The 19,769-nt window shown below is 41.4% G+C and overlaps 1 pseudogene; it reads left to right on the forward strand.

The window, feature by feature from the left end:
• Positions 1-9,907: 9,907 nt before the first annotated feature.
• On the forward strand, positions 9,908-19,491 carry LOC102389140 (annotated as a pseudogene).
• Positions 19,492-19,769: the final 278 nt, after the last annotated feature.

A 19,769-nucleotide genomic window follows, 5' to 3' on the forward strand; every position in this document is an offset into this window, starting at 1 on the left:
GACATGATATTGCTGTGTCTCTCTAATTACCTTCTCTCGTAGCTCAGTCAGTAAAGAATCCGCCAGCAATGCAGGAGACTTGAGTTTGATTCCTGGGTCTAGAAGATCCCCTGGAGAAGAAAATGGCAACCCACTCCAGTATTCTTGCCTGGAAAAATCCCATGGACAGAGGAGCCTAGCAGGCTACAGTCCATAGGGTCGCAAGAGTCAGACACGACTTAGCAACTAAACCACCACCACCACTCTACCAGAAATTTTAAAAGCCTAAAGAAGGAAGTTATACCAGGAAAACAGCTATCACAGGAAGTTGACTTCCCTGCTTATTTCTGGAGGTTTTATTAATTGAGGGGAAGGCAGTGGTGGGAGAGTCAATATTTCTGATCAGAGATTTCCTCACCTTAGCTTCTGCCCTGGACTGTGGGGGTAGGGCAGGGTTGCCTGCACCCATAGTCCCTCCATACCTTCTCACTCTTATTTTCTTGCCCCAGTCCCCACATCCCCCATCAACCAAGAGGAGTCTGTCACTGTAATTATGCACTCTGTAATCAACCAAGTCCCATTAAGAAATAATGAGGCCAGTAATGCAGTGGGTGCTATTGATGGGGGATTAGTGAAACTCATGTGGTTTCCTACAACTCCCCCACTCTCTGAGGAAGTGGGGTGAGAAACTGTTGACTCGGCACCCTGAGCATTAAGCCCTGTGCTCCCTGCAACACTCCCTAATTAAACTCCATGCTAAAGTTGGATGTGTTGGATGGACATGGATCCCCAGGTGTGTGAGAGCTCTCAGGATCACCTCACAGTCATCTCTGCATTCCCAGAGCTTGCAAGCATCAGTGCCCAGTAAATGGTCCATGGGCACTGGGAAAGGGTGGGCTGGTAGCCCAAATTGAGCATAGGACCTGAGTATTCTTACTCAACTTCCTTACATAGACTGTGGATCCATTAGCATTTGTGTAAATATCGTTGACTGATGGGGATCTTGGTCCTAAGAACTATAGTCTCTTTTCATACTCCTCTCATGTTGAATACTGCTTGTATTGTAATTACTTATATACAATGGCATAAGTTATTGGAGGACAATGACCATTGTATACAGCTTTATATTGTATATAACTTTATATAGCTTTGTATGTGGCATGTTTCCTAGCTGCAGTAAAACTCTCAGGCTTATTTCACAGCAGCAAGGATTGAGGCTAGACATAGGGAAAACTGCTATGTTGGAAAGTCAAAGGAGCGATCCCCCAAATATCCCTTTTTACTAATTTCACTGAGTCTAGTGAAACAACAAAAGCTGTATTGAGGAATAACCAATCTAGAGGCTCATGAAGTGCTTTATGTAATCTTCTACTGCAAGGGAGTTTGCTCTATACTAAGATATTGGTCTTCTACTTTCCCAAAGTGAATTCCACTGAGTCTAAAGAGCCTTCTGGGGCTTCCCAGGTGATGCTAATGGTAGAGAATCCATCTGCCAATGCAGGAGATGCAAGGGACGTGGGTTCGATCCCTGGGTCAGGAAGATTCCCTGGAGGAGGGCATGGCAACCCACTCCAGCATTCATTCCTAGAAAATTCCATGGACAGAGGAACCTGGGGGGCTACAGTCCCTGGGGCTGCAAAGAGTTGCACACGACTGAGCGACTGAGCAGAAAGAGCCTTCTACGGGAAAGCAGAATGATCCTTCAAAGCACCTTTCAGCCCAAGGTTCCTAGATGTGCATTCTTAGCATCTCTTGAGCTTGCAGTGTTTTGCATTTGCTTTTTTCCCTTTGGCCCATGGATTTGAGCTGGGGGAGCCAATCGGGCAAGGATAAAAGTTCATGAAGTCATTCCACTAGTTTCACAGCCTCTGAGTGTACATCCCCCTCTCAAGCAAAGAAGGAGTTTCAGATTCTCTCCAGGTAGAAAGTTCTTCTGCAGAAGGAGGCAGTATGAGGTGATGATTAAAGGCACGAGTTTTGAGTCACATAGGTCTGTGTTTGAACCCACTCTCCTGCTTTGTAGGGTAAGTTTCCTAGTCTCATCTCTGAAATGATGGTAACAATTCCCACCACAAAGGTTTGTGAGTATTATTAAAGTACCTGCCAGCACTGTGCCTGGCTGACAGTGAGCTCAGAAATGGTTGTTAAGAGGAATAGAAGGAAATCTAGCTTCGATTCTCCCTTTTCCAAAATGTGCTGTGTAATTTTCCTAGATTTGTGTGAGCTGTTTGATAGCTCTCGTGTCTTTGTGTTTCGTTTCTCCACTAAACTGTAAGATCCTCTGGGCAGGGCCAGGTATTCTTTAATATTATTTTGCATTCTTTGATATTATTGAATAATTGATATGTGGCCTAAAACCACAGGAGATTTTAGGCCAGATATCAAAAAATTATGATTGGCCCTTCTGCCATTTCAAGTTCATGAAATGTATTATTTTGATCTATGTCAGAGAAGCTTGCTCAGTATTAAGATATAATTCATCCATATTCCTTAAATGTATCCAATGGAGTCCAAAAAGCCTTCTATGTAGTTTGAAGAAAAAAGGAGATGAGGAACATAGGTGCACGGAGCAGGTGGTAAAGAAGAAGAGAAAAAACCCGCAGAGCAGAGTGGGGCTGGCAGAGAAAATTGGGCCTGCTTGACTTGGCTGAACCCACACTGAAGAGAACCGTCTCTTCAAGGACTGTAGTCATGTACTTTGCAAGTCAGAAAAGACAACCTCCTGGCGTGAAAGCACAGTTGCAGGGTGATCCTGGAGCTAGGGGTCACCTCCGTAACGTCCTTCTCTTCCCCAAACTAGAGTTTCCTTTCTTCTTATTTCTTCTTCCAATGAGAATATAATTTTGGCACGAGTTGATCATTTCCCACTTACTGTCTGTTCATTTTGCCATTATCTCTGTTAACATTTTGGAACCATTTGCGGCAGGTGTTTTGTCTCGGCCCAGCTTTTTCCTGTTACCCTGCATCCTTGGGCTTGGCCATCTCCTTGCTCTATCATTTGGTGCTGCTGCTGCTGCTGCTAAGTCGCTTCAGTCGTGTCCAACTCTGTGCGACCCCAGAGACGGCAGCCCACCAGGCTCCCCCATCCCTGGGATTCTCCAGGCAAAAACACTGGAGTGGGTTGCCATTTCCTTCTCCAATGCATGAAAGTGAAAAGTGAAAGTGAAGTCGCTCAGTCGTGTCCGACCCTCAGCAACCCCATGGACTGCAGCCTTCCAGGCTCCTCCGTCCATGGGATTTTCCAGGCAAGAGTACTGGAGTGGGGTGCCATCGCCTTCTCCGATCATTTGGTGAGTAGAACAAAACAAACCCCTCCTGATAGCCACTCCTCCTAGAGAAACGCTTCCTGCTGGATCAGACCCCTCAAGGAACACCTTTCCATCTGTATCAGAAATCTCTTTCGACTGTCGGCATCTCGTTGGTTACCAGAAACGTGGACAGCTGAGATGATAGAATTGTTGTTGTTCAGTCTCTCAGTTGTGTCCGACTCTGCGACCCCATGGACTGCAGCACACCAGGCTTCCCTGTCCTTCACCATCTCCCAGAGCTTGCTCAAGCGCATGTCCATTGAGTCAGTGATGCTATCCAACCATCTAGTTCTCTGTCATCCCCTTCTCCTTCTGCCTTCAATCTTTCCCAGCACAGGGTCTTTTCCCATGAGTCAGCTCTTTGCATCGGTGGTCAGAGGATTGGAGCTTCAGCCTCAGCATCAGTTCCTGTAATGAATATTCAGTGTTGATTTCCTTTAGGATTGACTGGTCTCCTTTCAGCCCAAGGGAGTCTCAAGAGTCTCCTCAGTTCAGAGACAACAAAGAGCCCTTTCTAAAAAGGTGAAAGGCCTTGGTTCGATGGGGGTGGAGCTTAACCTCTGAGAATGTATGAGGGGTAGATAACCTTTCCCAACCTTCATCCTCCTTACTCCACAACATCAGCATTTGTACTTCGAGACTCGTACAACAGAATATTTAACAGTGCCATTCCCCTTCAGCTGGCAGCTTATTGGCTGGTTCCATGACATGTCCCACAAGGAACAGGTTGATTTAGACAGTAGAAAGCCTCTGCTATTCCAGACATGGGAGTGAGGGAAATGGAGCCAGAAAATGTTTCATAAGACAGTGAGAAAAGAATGAGAAAGATACCCAAAGTACTGCAGACCTGCTTAAAAGCAGGACATATTTAAAAGACCCCAAGGACTGAGGTGTTTGTAACATGAGTGACAAGTATTAAAGCCAAAAGTTCTCCGCTTTCAAATGGGCATATTCCTAAACCTACCAAGCAAAGCAGAACCCACAACATCCATTGTGCAATTTTATTTTGCCCATATTCATGTGTTGCTTTGTAATTGTTCTCAAGTTGCTTTTGTGTAAAAGGTAAACTTTTATTGAGTTTACCTTCATAGGTAAACTCCCCCTGAACAGGATCTGACTCCTCAGAAGAGTCTCCTCAACCAGAGGTGCCCATGTCAAGGCTGTACACAAGTTCAAACACAAAGATGAACCAACCACAGTGTAAAGCCCAGTGTAAAGCCCAGAATCAACACCCTGCATCTGAGGACCTCGCTCCAGACTAATACATAATCCAACCATTTCTTTTTCGTGAGACAAATATTGTCCGAAAGGGTCTGTGTGTGATTTTGAGAGGAAAGGGCAGACTCAACAGCACAACTCAGGTCCCAGTTGGCTTTATGTCTGAGCTTGTGAAAGGGGAAAAGAAGTGAATCTTCCCTGCGATGGCTGAGCAAGGAAGGATGAGCCTTAAGATTCACCGTGGAAAGAGGCTTTTCAGAGCCTTTCTTAGAACAACTCAACTCTTCCAGTTTAGTCTATTCCTATTCCTTGCCTTTCCCACCTATAATTCTGTCTTGGCAAGAACTCCACACTGAATATTCTCAAAGTACTTTGTAGACTTTAATTAGTTCCGTGGGAAGTAAGGCAAAACGCAGCCTTCACCCTGCCAACAGGGATGATGGCGGTGGGGGTGAAAGGAAGGCAGGGAAAAGATGGATGACCAGAGCAGCTTATAACCTACTGAAAGCCATGTGGTACAGGACAAACTGAGGTTAAAATCCCTGAGTCTTAGTACAAATTTCTTAGCCTTCCAGATTCCTGAACAGGTAGTGGGCTCATCCTACTAACCTACTTTGCTGCGATGCTGTTGATGAATGCTTATAAACCCTATCCTAGATGATAGGTTTGGAGGATTGTTAAGGAAAGCATGTCATTAAGTCCATACTCACCCCCTCCTCGACAAATAGCCCTGGAGGGAAATGGGTGTTAGCCAGGACTGGAGGGACTCCACTTCAATGGGATGGTTGAGGTTCAACAACAGGAGGACTTTTCCAACCGTAAGGGAACTCAAGGGCATGTATTAGGGGGTGATGTTGGGGAGGGGACTGAGGAAGGCCTAAAATGGGTGACACATGGGAAAAAATGGTACAGAAAGATGATCAAGAAGTGACTGAATTCCTCTCAAGTCACTGTGGATGGTCACTTTCCTAAAATCCAGGATACAGTTTTATAGTAGTTTCCTTTCCTCTCTTTCTAAGAGAGTAAAACTTCTCCAAGGCCTACCACAAAAGAATTGGGTGTTTGCAAATTAGGGACATGTTTCAAGCCTGGGATTCATCTGTGTTTCTCTAGAAGAAGTAATCTGAGCTTTGAAGGCAGAGACTTAGGTTTGAATCCTTTGTCACTTTCATCTGTTTGAATGAATTAGTTACTAAACTTCTCTAAGCCTTGATTTATTCATCTGTAGAATGGGCCCAATAATAGTTCTTAACTCAAATGTTTGTTATGAGCGTTAAATTAAGGTAAAGCCTTAGCACAAAGCTTCACATGTAGCAGCACTTGGTTCATTGTAGCCACCATCATGGTCTCAGTCTTTTCTCTGTGGGGGTTATCCATTTTGGAGTTTACCCATGGTCTTTTTCTGATGGTCTCCCTGGTCTGCCTCTTGGCTATCTCCTCCCATCCCTAATCAATGAGAAGTCAGGGAATACTAATACCAAACTCTTTTTCATGTCATTTAGGACAAAGCAGAATTAGGAAGGTTAACCAGCTACTGTAAAAAAGGATTACATAGATTAACATAGCTCTACACACCAGATATGTTCTCATAAAGCTATTAAGTGGCTATTTTTATGTTGAGTAATTTTTAGATGACTTTCTTTATGCTTCTGAAGTAATATTCTCATAGAAATAAGAATCACTGTTAAGGGAAGAGAAGCTAATATTTGAATGTGAGACAACTTCCATATCCAAGTCTAATTGAATCTTCCTAGTCACCCAGTAAAGAGGTCCTTATTATTCCCATTTTATGGGTTAAACAACTGAAACTCAGAGAGGTTAAATGATTTATTCAGACTCACTTTTCTAGGGATGATGGAACCTAAATGTAGATATAATTCTGGCTCCCAAATCAATTCATTTTCTACTGTATCACACTCAAAGGAGTATTCCTATTTGTAAATGGCCAAATCTATGTGCATTTAAGTTTCCCACACAAATTCCAGAAGAACTTGATCAATAAATTCACATGATCGTGAGTATTAATTTAATTTTTAAATATTTCCTCTTATAATTTAAAGTAGATATGCATCCTCTTTAGGAAATTATCCAGGTCTTCCCTGATGGCTCAGTGGCAAAAAATGTAGAGACACAGGTTCTCTCCCTGATCTAGGAAGATCCCACAGGCCGTGGAGTAAACAAGCCCGTGCCCCACAACTATTGAGCCTATGCTCTAGAGACCATGTGCCAAAACAAGAGAAACCATCTCAATGAGAAGCTTGCACACCGCAAGTAGAGAGTAGGCCCTGCTTGCCACAATTAGAGAAAAGTCCACACAGCAACTAAGACCTACCACAGCCAAAAGTAGATAACTAAATAAAAATTTTAAATTTTTAAAAAAGAAATCATCCACATTTCCTTTCATTAGTCAGTCAAAAAATGACTGTTGCCAGGTAATAATAAGAACATATTTATGATTCTATTTATGTAGAACTCTAGAAAAAGGAAGCTATTCTACAGTGACAGAAGTTAGGTCAACGGTTGGCTAGAAGGGCTGAGGCTAGAGGGGTAGATGGCAAAGGGGCAAGAAGAATCTTCTGAGGGGGACAAATATGTTTATCTTGATTCTGATGCTGATTCTACAAATGTATTTTATGTTATGTCATTCAGTCACTAAGTTGTGTCTGACTCTTTGGGACCCCATAGACTGTAGCACGTCAGACTCCTCTGCCCTCCATGATCTCCTGGAGTTTGCTCAAATTCATGTCTGTTGAGCTGGTGATGCTAACCATCTCATCCTTTGTTGCCCCCTTCTCCTCCTGCCCTCAATCTTTCTCAGCACCAGTCTTTTCCAGTGAGTTGGCTCTTTGCATCAGGAGGCCAAAGTATTGGAACTTCAGCTTCAGCATCAGTTCTTCCAATGAATATTCAGGGTTGATTTCCTTTAGGACTGACTAGTTTGATCTCCTTGCAGTCCAAGGGAGTTTCAAAGACTTCTTCAACACCACAACTTGAAGGCTTCTATTCTTTGGCGGTCAGTCTATTTTAAGGTACAACTTTCACATCTGTACATAACTATTGAAAAAACCAATATAGACTTTCGTTGGCAAAGTGACATCTCTGCTTTTTAAAACGCTGTCTAGGTTTGTCAGTTTTCCTTCCAAAGAACATGCATCTTTTAATTTCATGGCTGCATGGCATGAAATTACAAATGTATCAGTTCAGTTCAGTCGCTCAGTCGTGTCCGACTCTTTGCGACCCCATGAATCACAGCACGCCAGGCCTCCCTGTCCATCACCAACTCCCGGAGTTCACTCAGACTCATGTCCATCAAGTCAGTGATGCCATCAGCCATCTCATCCTCTGTCGTCCCCTTCTCCTCCTGCCCCCAATCCCTCCCAGCATCAGAGTCTTTTCCAATGAGTCAACTCTTCGCATGAGGTGGCCAAAGTACTGGAGTTTCAGCTTTAGCATCATTCCTTCCAAAGAACACCCAGGGCTGAACTCCTTTAGAATGGACTGGTTGGATCTCCTTGCAGTCCAGGGGACTCTCAAGAGTCTTCTCCAACACCACAGTTCAAAAGCATCAACTCTTCGGCGCTCAGCTTTCTTCACAGTCCAACTCTCGCATCCATACATGACCACTGGAAAAACCATAGCCTTGACTAGATGGACCTTTGTTGACCAAGTAATGTCTCTGCTTTTCAATATGCTATCTAGGTTGGTCATAACTTTCCTTCCAAAGAGTAAGCGTCTTTTAATTTCATGGCTGCAATCACCATCTGCAGTGATTTTGGAGCCCCCAAAAATAAAGTCTGACACTGTTTCCCCATCTATTTCCCATGAAGTGATGGGACCGGATGCCATGATCTTCGTTTTCTGAATGTTGAGCTTTAAGCCAACTTTTTCACTCTCTTCTTTCACTTTCATCAAGAGGCTCTTTAGTTCCTCTTCACTTTCTGCCATAAGGGTGGTGTCATCTGCATATCTGAGGTTATTGATACTTCTCCCAGCAATCTTGATTGCAGCTTGTGTTTCTTCCAGTCCAGCATTCCTCATGATGTACTCTGCATGTAAGTTAAATAGCAGGGTGACAATATACAGCCTTGATGTACTCCTTTTCCTATTTGGAACCAGTCTGTTGTTCCATGTCCAGTTCTAATTGTTGCTTCCTGACCTGCATATAGGTTTCTCAAGAGGCAGGTCAGGTGGTCTGGTATTCCCATCTCTTTCAGAATTTTCCATGGTTTATTGTGATCCACACAGTCAAAGGCTTTGGCATAGTCAATAAAGCAGAAATAGATGTTTTTCTGGAACTCTCTTGCTTTTTTGATGATCCAGCGGATGTTGGCAATTTGATCTCTGGTTCCTCTGCCTTTTCCAAAACCAGCTTGAACATCTGGAAATTCATGGTTCATGTGTTGCTGAAGCCTGGCTTGGAGAATTTTGAGCATTACTTTACTAGCATGTGAGATGAGTGCAATTGTGTGGTAGTTTGAGCATTCTTTGGCATTGCCTTTCTTTGGGATTGGAATGAAAACTGACCTTTTCCAGTCCTGTGGCCACTGCTGAGTTTTCCAAATTTGCTGGCAAGTTGAGTGCAGCACTTTCACAGCATCATCTTTCAGGATTTGAAATAGCTCAACTGGAATTCCATCACCTCCACTAGCTTTGTTCATAGTGATGCTTTCTAAGGCCCACTTGACTTCACATTCCAGGATGTCTGGCTCTAGGTGAGTGATCACACCATCGTGATTATCTGGGTCGTGAAGCTCTTTTTTGTACAGTTCTTCTGTGTATTCTGGCCACCTCTTCTTAATATCTTCTGCTTCTCTTAGGTCCATACCATTTCTGTCCTTTATCGAGCCCATCTTTGCATGAAATGTTCCCTTGGTATCTCTAATTTTCTTGAGGAGATCTCTAGTCTTTCCCATTCTGTTGTTTTCCTCTATTTCTTTGCATTGATCGCTGAGGAAGGCTTTCTTATCTCTTCTTGCTATTCTTTGGAACTCTGCATTCAGATGCTTATATCTTTCCTTTTCTCCTGTATACTCATGTCAAAATTTATCTATACACAGAAGTAATGCCTCATTAAAAGTATAGTATAAAACAGAGCACCAGGGACTTCCCTGTGGTCCAGTGGTTAAGAACCTACCTTCCAATGCAGGGGATGAAGATTCAAATCGTGGGTTGGGTAACTAAGATCCCACATGCCATGGGGCAACTAAGCCCACATGTGCCACAATTAGAGAAATTCCATGTGCTGCAAAAAAAGGCAACACACAAAAAAGGAGCCCCCATACTGCAGCAAACAGAGCACAATTTCCCTACATCTCATTGTGTATAAACATTGTGTATAACATATTGTGTATAACATATTGTCATTGTGTATAACATATTGCCCCTCCTGCCTCAGAGCAGCCATGATGGAAGATCTGGACAACAGCCCCAACTTCCTCTCAGGAAGGATCTTGGACCTAAAGTAATAAATGGAGATTTTCAAAGTGATGCTGCATTATGGGTGGACATATCTGATTCTCTTAGTGAGAGAGATAAAGTAAAATTCATTGTTCACACAGAGTTCATTGCCAAATTTTAAATAAAATGAGTTTTCTGTTGTTGGACAGCATGAGAAATTTACCTGGCTTAATGATTCCTTCGTTGAAAATGAAGACTATGCAGGTTACATTATCCATCCAGCACTGCTGAGACCTGATTGTGATGCTTCAAGTGAAGAACTACAGAAACTTGGAAAAGGGTCTATGACAAAGGAAGGATTCACAAAGATGAAACAGGAGTTGGAAGCTGAGTATTTGGCAATACTCAAAAAGACCGTGGCAATGCACGAAGTGTTCCTGTGTCATGGGGCAGCACATCCTATTTTAAGGAAAGATTTAAATTTCTACATCTTCTTGGAGGGCTGCCTTCCTTCAGATTTAATTCTTTTAACAATTAAAACAATTTTTTTTCTATTTTTTTGGTCACACTGCATGGCATGTGAGATCTCAGTTCCACAACCAGAAATCAAACCTGCCGCCCAGCAATGGAAGCACAACATCTTACCTGGACCACCAGGGAAGTTCCCAGATTTAATTTTTTTTTCTTAATTACGTTAGGCATTTACTGCTTACTGGAAACAAAAGAAACAGATGATAAAGGGCATCTACTCTCCCCTTTTTCTGAGAAACAATGGCCTGGTGCCTCCCACGGGACCTGCGGACCTGCGCCTGCGTCCCAGAGAAACACAGATCATCGCGCCCTCCTTGTCTTCAGATACCCAAAGTGCTGTCTTTTTAAAAGTAACCTCTAGAGCTGTGTTTATTTTATAAATAGTATCCCTTATGGTTGTCAATCTTTGGGCAGGAGGAGATGGGGCTGACAGAGGATGAGATGGCTGGATGGCATCACCAACTCGATGGACATGAGTTTGGGTGAACTCCAGGAGTTGGTGATGGACAGGGAGGCCTGGCGTGCTGCAATTCATGGGATTGCAAAGAGTCAGACACGACTGAGTGACTGAACTGAACTGAACTGAACTGAATGCCTGAAATTTAACCCTTTCAAAATACATTGTTCAAACAAGGTGAGATTGCCGTTTTGAGGGGTTTTTTTAATTGTTTTTTTTTAAAAAACATTGTACACCACCTTAGTTCACTCTTGTATCCTGGCACAGCATCTTAATCAGACTTATTTTTAATTAATGAACATTTCTTAGGAGGTTTGGGACAGACTTTATGTAATTTTTATAAGTATGATTTCTGAAGAAAAGCAAATGTATCAATATGTTTGTCTTAAACTTATAGACCAAATCAATTATTGTCAAATAAACAGTGGTAACAGTGAAATAAACAAACACCTTGCCTTCTACACTCCAGAGCACAGCTGCTTCCCATAGTTGTCAGCTGCCCAGGGGCAAAGGCTGTGTCTCTTTGGTTCTTAATTTCTAGCATCTAGTACAGTGCCTGGGACACAAGTTCTCAATGGGTAGTGAAGAGGACTAGGTAGTTCCTCTGGAATTTACACTTCGGGAATTCCCATACAATTCAAATGTTTAAGCAGCCTGCTAAACATTTATCAAATTGCCCAAAGTAGAAGAGCCATATCAGGAAGCTTAAGTTAAAAAAAGAAGTTTGTGCAGAAGTCAGTTCTCAGTGGTTCCAATTTTATATTTAACCATTTAAAAAGTGAAGAAATCACATTGATTTGCTAACTGAAGTTGTTCTGATGTCAACAAACTTTGAGTATCATGTCTATAGGGAAGAAAGAAGCTCTAAGAGAACAAAGGACTAGTAAGAAGAACATCTATGAAAATAGCAAGCTCTTAAGCTGTAGATTGTAACTGTGGGCTTAGTATTATGATTTTATTAATACATATAGTTGGGAGAGTACATATAATAGTGTATGCTCACAGCTCACAGCGCTTATTCACCTTTGATAGATGATCTTTCCTCCTACTGCCCCTCCATTAAAACCAGCTAATGCTAACACTCACAACTTCCATCCCCTTGGTCTCTAAATTTTATTATAACCAATAGCCTTTCCAAGTTTCTTGTGTTAATTAGGGGCTTTCCTGGTGGCTCAGAGGTTAAAGCGTCTGCCTGCAATGCGGGAGACCTGGGTTTGATCAGATGTGGCCTTACTGCTTTCAGATGAACTTCTCCACTTCTGTTCTCAACCCATTCCTTCCTCTTTCACCTGTCCTTGATCCATGTTTTCATTTTCCTCACCCCAAATAAATCTATCCTTGAATCTCTTTCCCCTAAAATGCCAATCCCCTTTCACTCTTCAACCCATCACCTTTCCAAAGCTTCCTTCTCTGTTGTTGTTTTTTTTTTCTCAGTTTATGGAGTCACTGTCTACTCAGTCTCTAAAGCCCAAAACTTTGCAATTATCTTTAAGTCCCTCTCTTCCATATCAAGTTGATCATCCAGGCTTGTGACCAGTTGAATTGTATTTCAGAAATATCTTGTGAATACATTTCTCTGCTGTCTCTTCTCTGTTTTGGCTCAGACCACGATCATCATCCTGAACTATTGCAACAATCACGAGACACTTCTTTCTACCAGGCATCTTCCATTCTGCAGCCCAAACCTCTACACCTGCCCCACCATGCCACCACCAGGATTATCTTTCTGAAATATGAATCCAGTTGGGTCATTCCTCTGCTCAAACTTTGACTCTGCATTGCCTATAGGACAGAGGCCAAGCACTTGGGTGTGGCACTAACTGCCCATCAGTCAAACTCCCCATCACTTACCCGAGGCTGCTGCCACATTGACTTGCCTGTTGTCCTGTGCTCTGTGAAGCCACATATGTCTTCATATGTTGGTTCTTCCATCTGAAATGCCCTTCGCCTTCTGGAAAATTTCTACTTGTTCTTCAATGCAGCTTAAATATCACCACTTCTGAGAGGGCTGTGTTCCCCTCTAAAGAGTTGGGTGGTCCCTCCTATATGCTCCTGGCATTTTGTTTATACTTTCTTTTTTTAAAAAAGGGTTTTGCCTCTTTAAAAAGTTATTTATTTATTTATATATATTTGGCTCCACCAGATATTAGATATTAGGCATGTGGGTTTTTTAGTTGCAGCGTGTGGGATCTAGTTCCCTGACCAGGGATAGAATCCGGTCCCTTTGTATTAGAAGCCTGGAGTCTTAGCCATTGAAACACTAGGGAAAGCCTTGTTCCTATTTTCATCTTAACGTTTATAATGTTGTTTTAAAGTTTTTTGAGAAATCAGTTTCCCTCTACTACCTCTCTATAAACTAAACCAATTCAGGACAGGGATCAAATTTACTTGTCTTGTATCTGCTATGCCCAGAGCAATAACTGGCATCTAGTAGACACCAATAAACATTTGTTGAGTGAGTGACTGAACCAGCAGCAGTTTTCTCTTGGGTAGTCCCGGCAGCTTGTGTGAAGTTCAGACTATTTCTTCAAATGTGCAAGAGAAAGTGCAATGAGTAGACAGGCTAGAACTGCAGGGTAGCACACCCCAAAGACAAATGCAAATGACATTTGCTCTTTTTCTATTATTTGGATTAGCTGATGTTTTAGATGAACTACTATTTAGGATGAACTCTACCTCTACCTTCTCCCTGTAATGTTGATCTAGGTGAGTATATAATCCTTTCCTTAGATCGTCCACACCACTGTACCTCTCGCCCAGAACAAATCGTGAGGTCATAAACACTGCCTCATTCTGAGATAGCAGATTTAGGTGCTCTTTCCTGGACTGTTGTGAGTCATACTCGACAGAATCTGGCACAGATTTACTTACAGTTTTCCTGGCTGAAAGATTTATTTTAAATGTTTGCTGTTTTCACCTTCTAATTCTGAAATCCTTTTTTTTTTTTCTTTCTTTCTGTTTTTTTCACTCCTACGTCTCAACCCTAGGAATAGGGACTGGCACATAGTAGGTATTTGATAAATATAGTTGTTGAATGAGTGAACATTTTTATAATTTTCAGATACGTCAGACATATAGAAAAGTATGTATATCAAATATAAGCCTAAATAGGGCTTCCCTGGTGGCTCAGTGGTAAAGAGGCAGCCTGCCAATGCAGGAGACATGGTTTGATCCCTGATCCAGGAAGATCCCACAGGCTGCAGAACAACAAAGCCTGTGTGCCACAGGCTGAGCCTGTGTGCCACTGCTACTGAAGCCCGAGCACCCTAGAGCCGGTGCTCCGCAACAAGAGAAGCCACCACAACCAGAAGCCTGTGTAGTGTAACTAGAAATTAGCCCCTGCTCTCCACAACTAGACAAAAGCTCACACAGCAACAGAGACCCAGCATGGCCAAAAGTAAATAAATAAAATTATTAAAAAAAAATACATATAAACTCTTAAATAAATAAAACAGATGCCCATGTACGTAATAAACAGATTCAGCAAAGTTGCAGGATACAAAATCAAGACACAAAAATCACTTGCATTTTGATACTCTAACAATAAACAATCCAAAGAAAATAATCCCATTTGTTGTTGTTGTTTAGCTGCTAAGTTGTATCCGACTCTTTTGTGACCTCATGGAAGTAGCCCTCCAGGCTCCTCTGTCCATGGGACTTCCCAGGCAAGAAGACTGGAATGGGTTGCCATTTCCTTCTCCAAGAGGTCTTCCTGACCCAGGTATCAAACCCAGGTGTCCTGCATTGCAGGCAGATTCTTTACCACTGAGCCACCTGGGAAGCCTAATCCCATTTATAATAACGTCAAAAATAATAAATCACTTAGGAATAAATGTATTATGTGTATATATTTAATGTATATAGATAAATGTATCTTTTTATATATTAATTTTTCCCTGTATATTATGATGTTTTGACATCTTAAAAGACCTTTCTGGCTGGGTTGAGACTGCCCTTCCTGGGCTAGCCAATTTTTAGAGAAAGTAAAAAAAACCCAGCTGGAAGCATGCCTTTGGTATGCAAACTAACCACTTGGCAGTCCTGCCTCCTCCATCTAGCTAGTGCAGATATTCCTTTGCCTTATCATTCCAGGACTAGATACCAGGCAACCAGAGATCATCTCTATAGCCCAAAGTCCACCAAAATTACTCGAACTAACCAACCCTAAGTTGCTTACCTTTCCCAGCCTTGCCTTTTCCATGGAAATCCCAAGAAATTCTACAGCTTAAACTTTCCTCTCACTCCTGTCTTCTGCCTCCTGATCACCCTGGTGTTTTCCCATGTGGTCCCACGTGGGGTGCCTCCTGTTTCTAGCATGGGTGAATATAATAAACTTTATTTTTCCTGAGCATATCCTCTATCTCTTCTTGTGGTTACACCTGAGTGACTGTCTTATCAATAAAATGCAAAACAAGAAACCTAATCAAGAAACTAAAGACTTGTACACTCTAAAACAATGCTGAAAGAAATTAAAGAAGACAAATAAATCAGAAGATGTCCCATGTTCATAGATTAAAAGACTTAATATTGTTGAAAAGTCCATGCTACCCAAAGTGAACTACAGATTCAATGCAATCTCTATCAAAATCCCAATGGCCTTTTTTGCAAAAATAGGAAAAGAAACTTAAAATTCATATGCAATCTCAAAAAACCCCTGAATAACCAAAACAATTTTGAAAAAGAAAAACAAAAATGGAAGCCTCACACTTTCTGATTTCAAAACATATTAAAAAGTTGCAGGGACTTCCTTGGTAGTCCAGTGGTTAAGAATTCATCTTCCAGTGTAGGAGATGTAGGTTCAATCCCTAGTCAGGGAACTAAGATCCCATATGCTGGTGGGACAACTAAGCCTGCACACCACAGCGAGAGAAGCAGCGCAATGAAGATCCAGCATGGCCCATAATTAAATAAAAGTTCATTTGTTAAAAAAGAAGAAGAAACTACAGTAATCCAAACAGTATGGTTTTGGCATAAAGACAGACATATAACCAATGAATAGAATAGAGAACCTGCTAAAAAACCCTCAAATATATATATAGCCAAATAATCTTTGAAAAAGGTGCCAAGGCCACACAATGTAGAAAGAATAATGTCTTCAACAAATGGTATCATGACAGCTGGATATCCATGTGCAAAAGAATAAAATTGGACCCTTACTTTACACCAGATACCAAAATTAACTAGAACTTAATTAGATACCTGCATATGAGATCTGAAACTATAAAACTCCTGGAAGAAAATACAGAGGAAAGCTTTATGATACCAGATGTGGCAATGGTTTTCTGGATATGGCACCAAAAGCACAGGCAACAAAAGCAAACAGAGACAAATGGGACCACATCAAACTTAAAAACTTCTGTGCAGCAAAGGAAACAATAAACAGACTGAAAAGGCAACCTATAGAATGGGAGAAAATATTTGCAAAAGATGTATCTAATAACAGATTAATATATAAAATATATAAGAAGCTAACAACTCAACAATAAAAAAATCTAATTAGAAAATGGTCAGTGGGCTTTAATAGATATTTCTTCAAAGAAGATTTACATATAGCCAACAAGGATATGGAAATATTTTAAGCATTACAGTCATTAGGGAAATGCAAATCAAAACTATAATCACCTGACACCTATTAGGAAAGCCACTGTCAAACCACAGCAAACAACAGAAAATAAGTGCTGGTGAGGATGTGGAGAACTGGAACACTTGTGCCCTGTTGGTGGGAATGTGCAGCCACCAAATGTAAATATAAAATCATATGGAGGTTCAAAAATTAAAAATAGAACCATCATGATCTAGCAATCCCACTTCTGGGTATTCATCCAAAAGAATTGAAAACAAGTTCTCACAGAGATATTTGCACATCCATGTTCCTTGCAGCATTATTCATAACAACCAAGAAATAGAGATAATCCAGTTGTTTGTCAACAGATGAATGGATAAAGAAAATGTAGAATGTAAATACAATGGAACATGACTCAGTCTTTATAAAAAGGAGAGACTCTGCTTTGGGAAAGCAAGTGTTCCTACTTGCTGCAGGTAATAAATCCTTCCTTCTCTGGAAAAAAAAAAAGGAAACATTTTCTTATGCTACAGAATGGATGAACTTTGTAGATATCATGTTCAGTGGAATAATTCAATAACAAAGAGAAAAATACTGCCTGATTCCACTTTTATGAGATATCTAAAATAGTCAAACTCTTAGCAACAGAAAGTAGAATAGTGGTTGCCAGGGACTGGGAGAAGTGGGAAAGAATTGTTCAGTATGTAGAGTTTCAGTTTTGCAAGATGAAAAAGTTCTAGAGATGTGCTTTGTGCATATAGTTAATGCTACTGTACTGCACACCTAAGTTTAAGATGGTAAATTTTTTGATCTATGTTTTTGATCACACACACACACACACACACAATGAATAGAGTTGCTGGCTGATATGTATGTTCAACTTTAGAAGATAAAACTAAATTGTTTCCAAAGTGGTTGTGCCAATTATACTCTATCCAGCAGTATATAAGAATTTTGCTCCTTATCCTCACCAACATTTGGTATTGTCATCCTTTTTAAATTTTGCCAATCTATGGATAATTTTAATTTGCATTTTATTGATTACTATAGAGTTTGAACATCTTTTCAGATGTTAATTGACTATTTGGATTTCCACTTAAGTGAATGACCTATTCATGTCTTTTGCCCACAATAAAAAATGATTTTTTTAATCAATTCTTTATATATTCTGTCCACAAATTCTTTGTAAGTTATTGAATAACAAATATGTCCTAGTTCATGGCTTGTCACTTTTTTGATGAAGGCCTTTAAAGAAAACACATTTTTAATGTAGTCAAATTTACCCATCTCTTCTATTATGGTTTACTCTATTTACATCTTGTTTTAAGAAATCTTTCTTTACCCGTAAGTCATAAAGACATGTTTTGTGGAATTGATTTTTGATGAAGTGCAAAAATGGAATAAGAATCCATCAAAAGAGGTACTTTTTCTTTACATAGAAGGCGGATGCCAAAGGTGGTCCATCTACACAGAATTAGAGCTGATGCTGCTTCAGAGAGAGTTGATCTAACCACAGGAAGGGTTTCTCATCTATGATAGCTTATTGAAGCAATGGAGTCTATTTCACTCTGCTTGGGAGTGGTAGTGGTTGCTTGGGGGTTGATGAATACTAGAGAGATAATTCAACTGGAGAGGAGAGACTAAGAGTCAAAGGACAGACAAAAGAATTTCCAGTTCTCAGTGAGCCTAAATATATCACTAACAAGTTGCAAGGCACAAACTGAGTGTACCACCGTATCCAGGTCTCCCTGTCTCTGCTGGCATCCTTACCCCTTATCCTTCGCCTGGAACTTTCTATCTAGTGAAAATAAAACAATCTAAAGAGAACATGGCCAAAACCACAGTGGAAAGGATAAAAGGTAAAGCTTTGAGAGTTAGAAATACTCTTCTTGAGGAACAACAGAAGTGTGGATTTATCTTCCCTGGAATCTTTAAAAGTTACACTAAAACAGCTTTGAGTGAAAAAAGGAGGAAACCTCTGGAGCTATTTGGATTCCTGTGGAGGACTTTTATTAGAGCAGAGGGCCAGGAAGGGAGGGAGTCTTATGATTGGATCAACTGAAAAGTCCTTCTCCTTCAACTTGACCCAAGGTGGCTGCCCCAGTGAGGAGAACATTTCAGAAGGAGTCAGCGGACAAGGTTTGGGGAAGAAGAGGAGACAGACAGAAAGACTGGCCTCTCGAGGTCCTAAAGCAAAACAGAAGGAGTGGAGGGAGAAGAAAAGCTCTAGAGGGGTAGACTGACAGAGACAGGATGAATGACATTCCTGGCTCCTCCAAAGGGACATCACCGTCAGTCTTTAGTTTTTCATCCTAGTCAAGAAGGGGAGCACGAGAGGAAGGACGATCCGATGTAAATTATTACACAGCTCTTGACTTTCAGACTCCTGCCAGTAAAAGAGGTTTATGGAGTGAAGCTTCGAGCACAGGGTTCTAGAAAATGCTCACACCACCTTCAGGCACATTTCTTTACATTTGTGCACTCGTGCATGGACCCCCTCCATGTGCATACTCAAGACATTCATGTCCATAGAAAGAACAGGTATGCAATAGCGTGCAACATAATTTCACTACACTTTTCAGATATAATCCTGTCCATTCTTGTGTTTCCACACAGGCTCCAGGCTAGATCCAACCACTGACGTGGGTTTTATTCAGGTTTGCATGGTTGAGAGGAGCAACTATAAAGGTGATGAGGAGTTGCAGAGATCTCCACTAAGTGTTCCGAATTGAATTCAGTAAACGATTGTTCTTGAGGAAGGATGTGAGGAAAGCAGTGATTCACACAGACTATTTTAACTATGTAGATGGAGTTAAATTTTGATTCACTAGAAGCAGAGACTGGGGAGGGGGCAATGCTGTTGAACAGACACAAAAGATGAGTCTCGGAAACATCAGATGAAAAATTAGGGCTGTGACAACAAAGACCAGACAGGTTGAACCTGGGGTAATGTCTATCTGTCTCCTGTTGCTTTCTTTCTATTTCCAGATTCCTGGGAGTCAGGATGCAGCCAGGAGCTGGAGGAGAGAGATCTCTGATCTTATGCTTCTTCATGCTCTAAGGAGACAGTCCTGACGCCCTGTCTGGGTTTCTCAAGAGCTTACTCAGAGGCCTGCAGGTAAGGACCTTGGAGCCAAACTGTAGCAAAGTCCTGGTTGTTGTGGGGCAGCTTTTGAGACAAGCTGAGAAAGCAAAGGGGAAGGGAGACTCGGGCTGTTGACAGGGCAACTCCGTCATTTCCCCCCTGCAACCCCGCCGTGGTTGTCTCTTACACCACCTACACTATTGTGACCTTCCTTTCTTCACTTGATTTCAG

The sequence above is a fragment of the Bubalus bubalis genome, chromosome 4 (assembly GCF_019923935.1).
Source record: "Bubalus bubalis isolate 160015118507 breed Murrah chromosome 4, NDDB_SH_1, whole genome shotgun sequence".
NCBI classification, from domain to species: domain Eukaryota; kingdom Metazoa; phylum Chordata; class Mammalia; order Artiodactyla; family Bovidae; genus Bubalus; species Bubalus bubalis.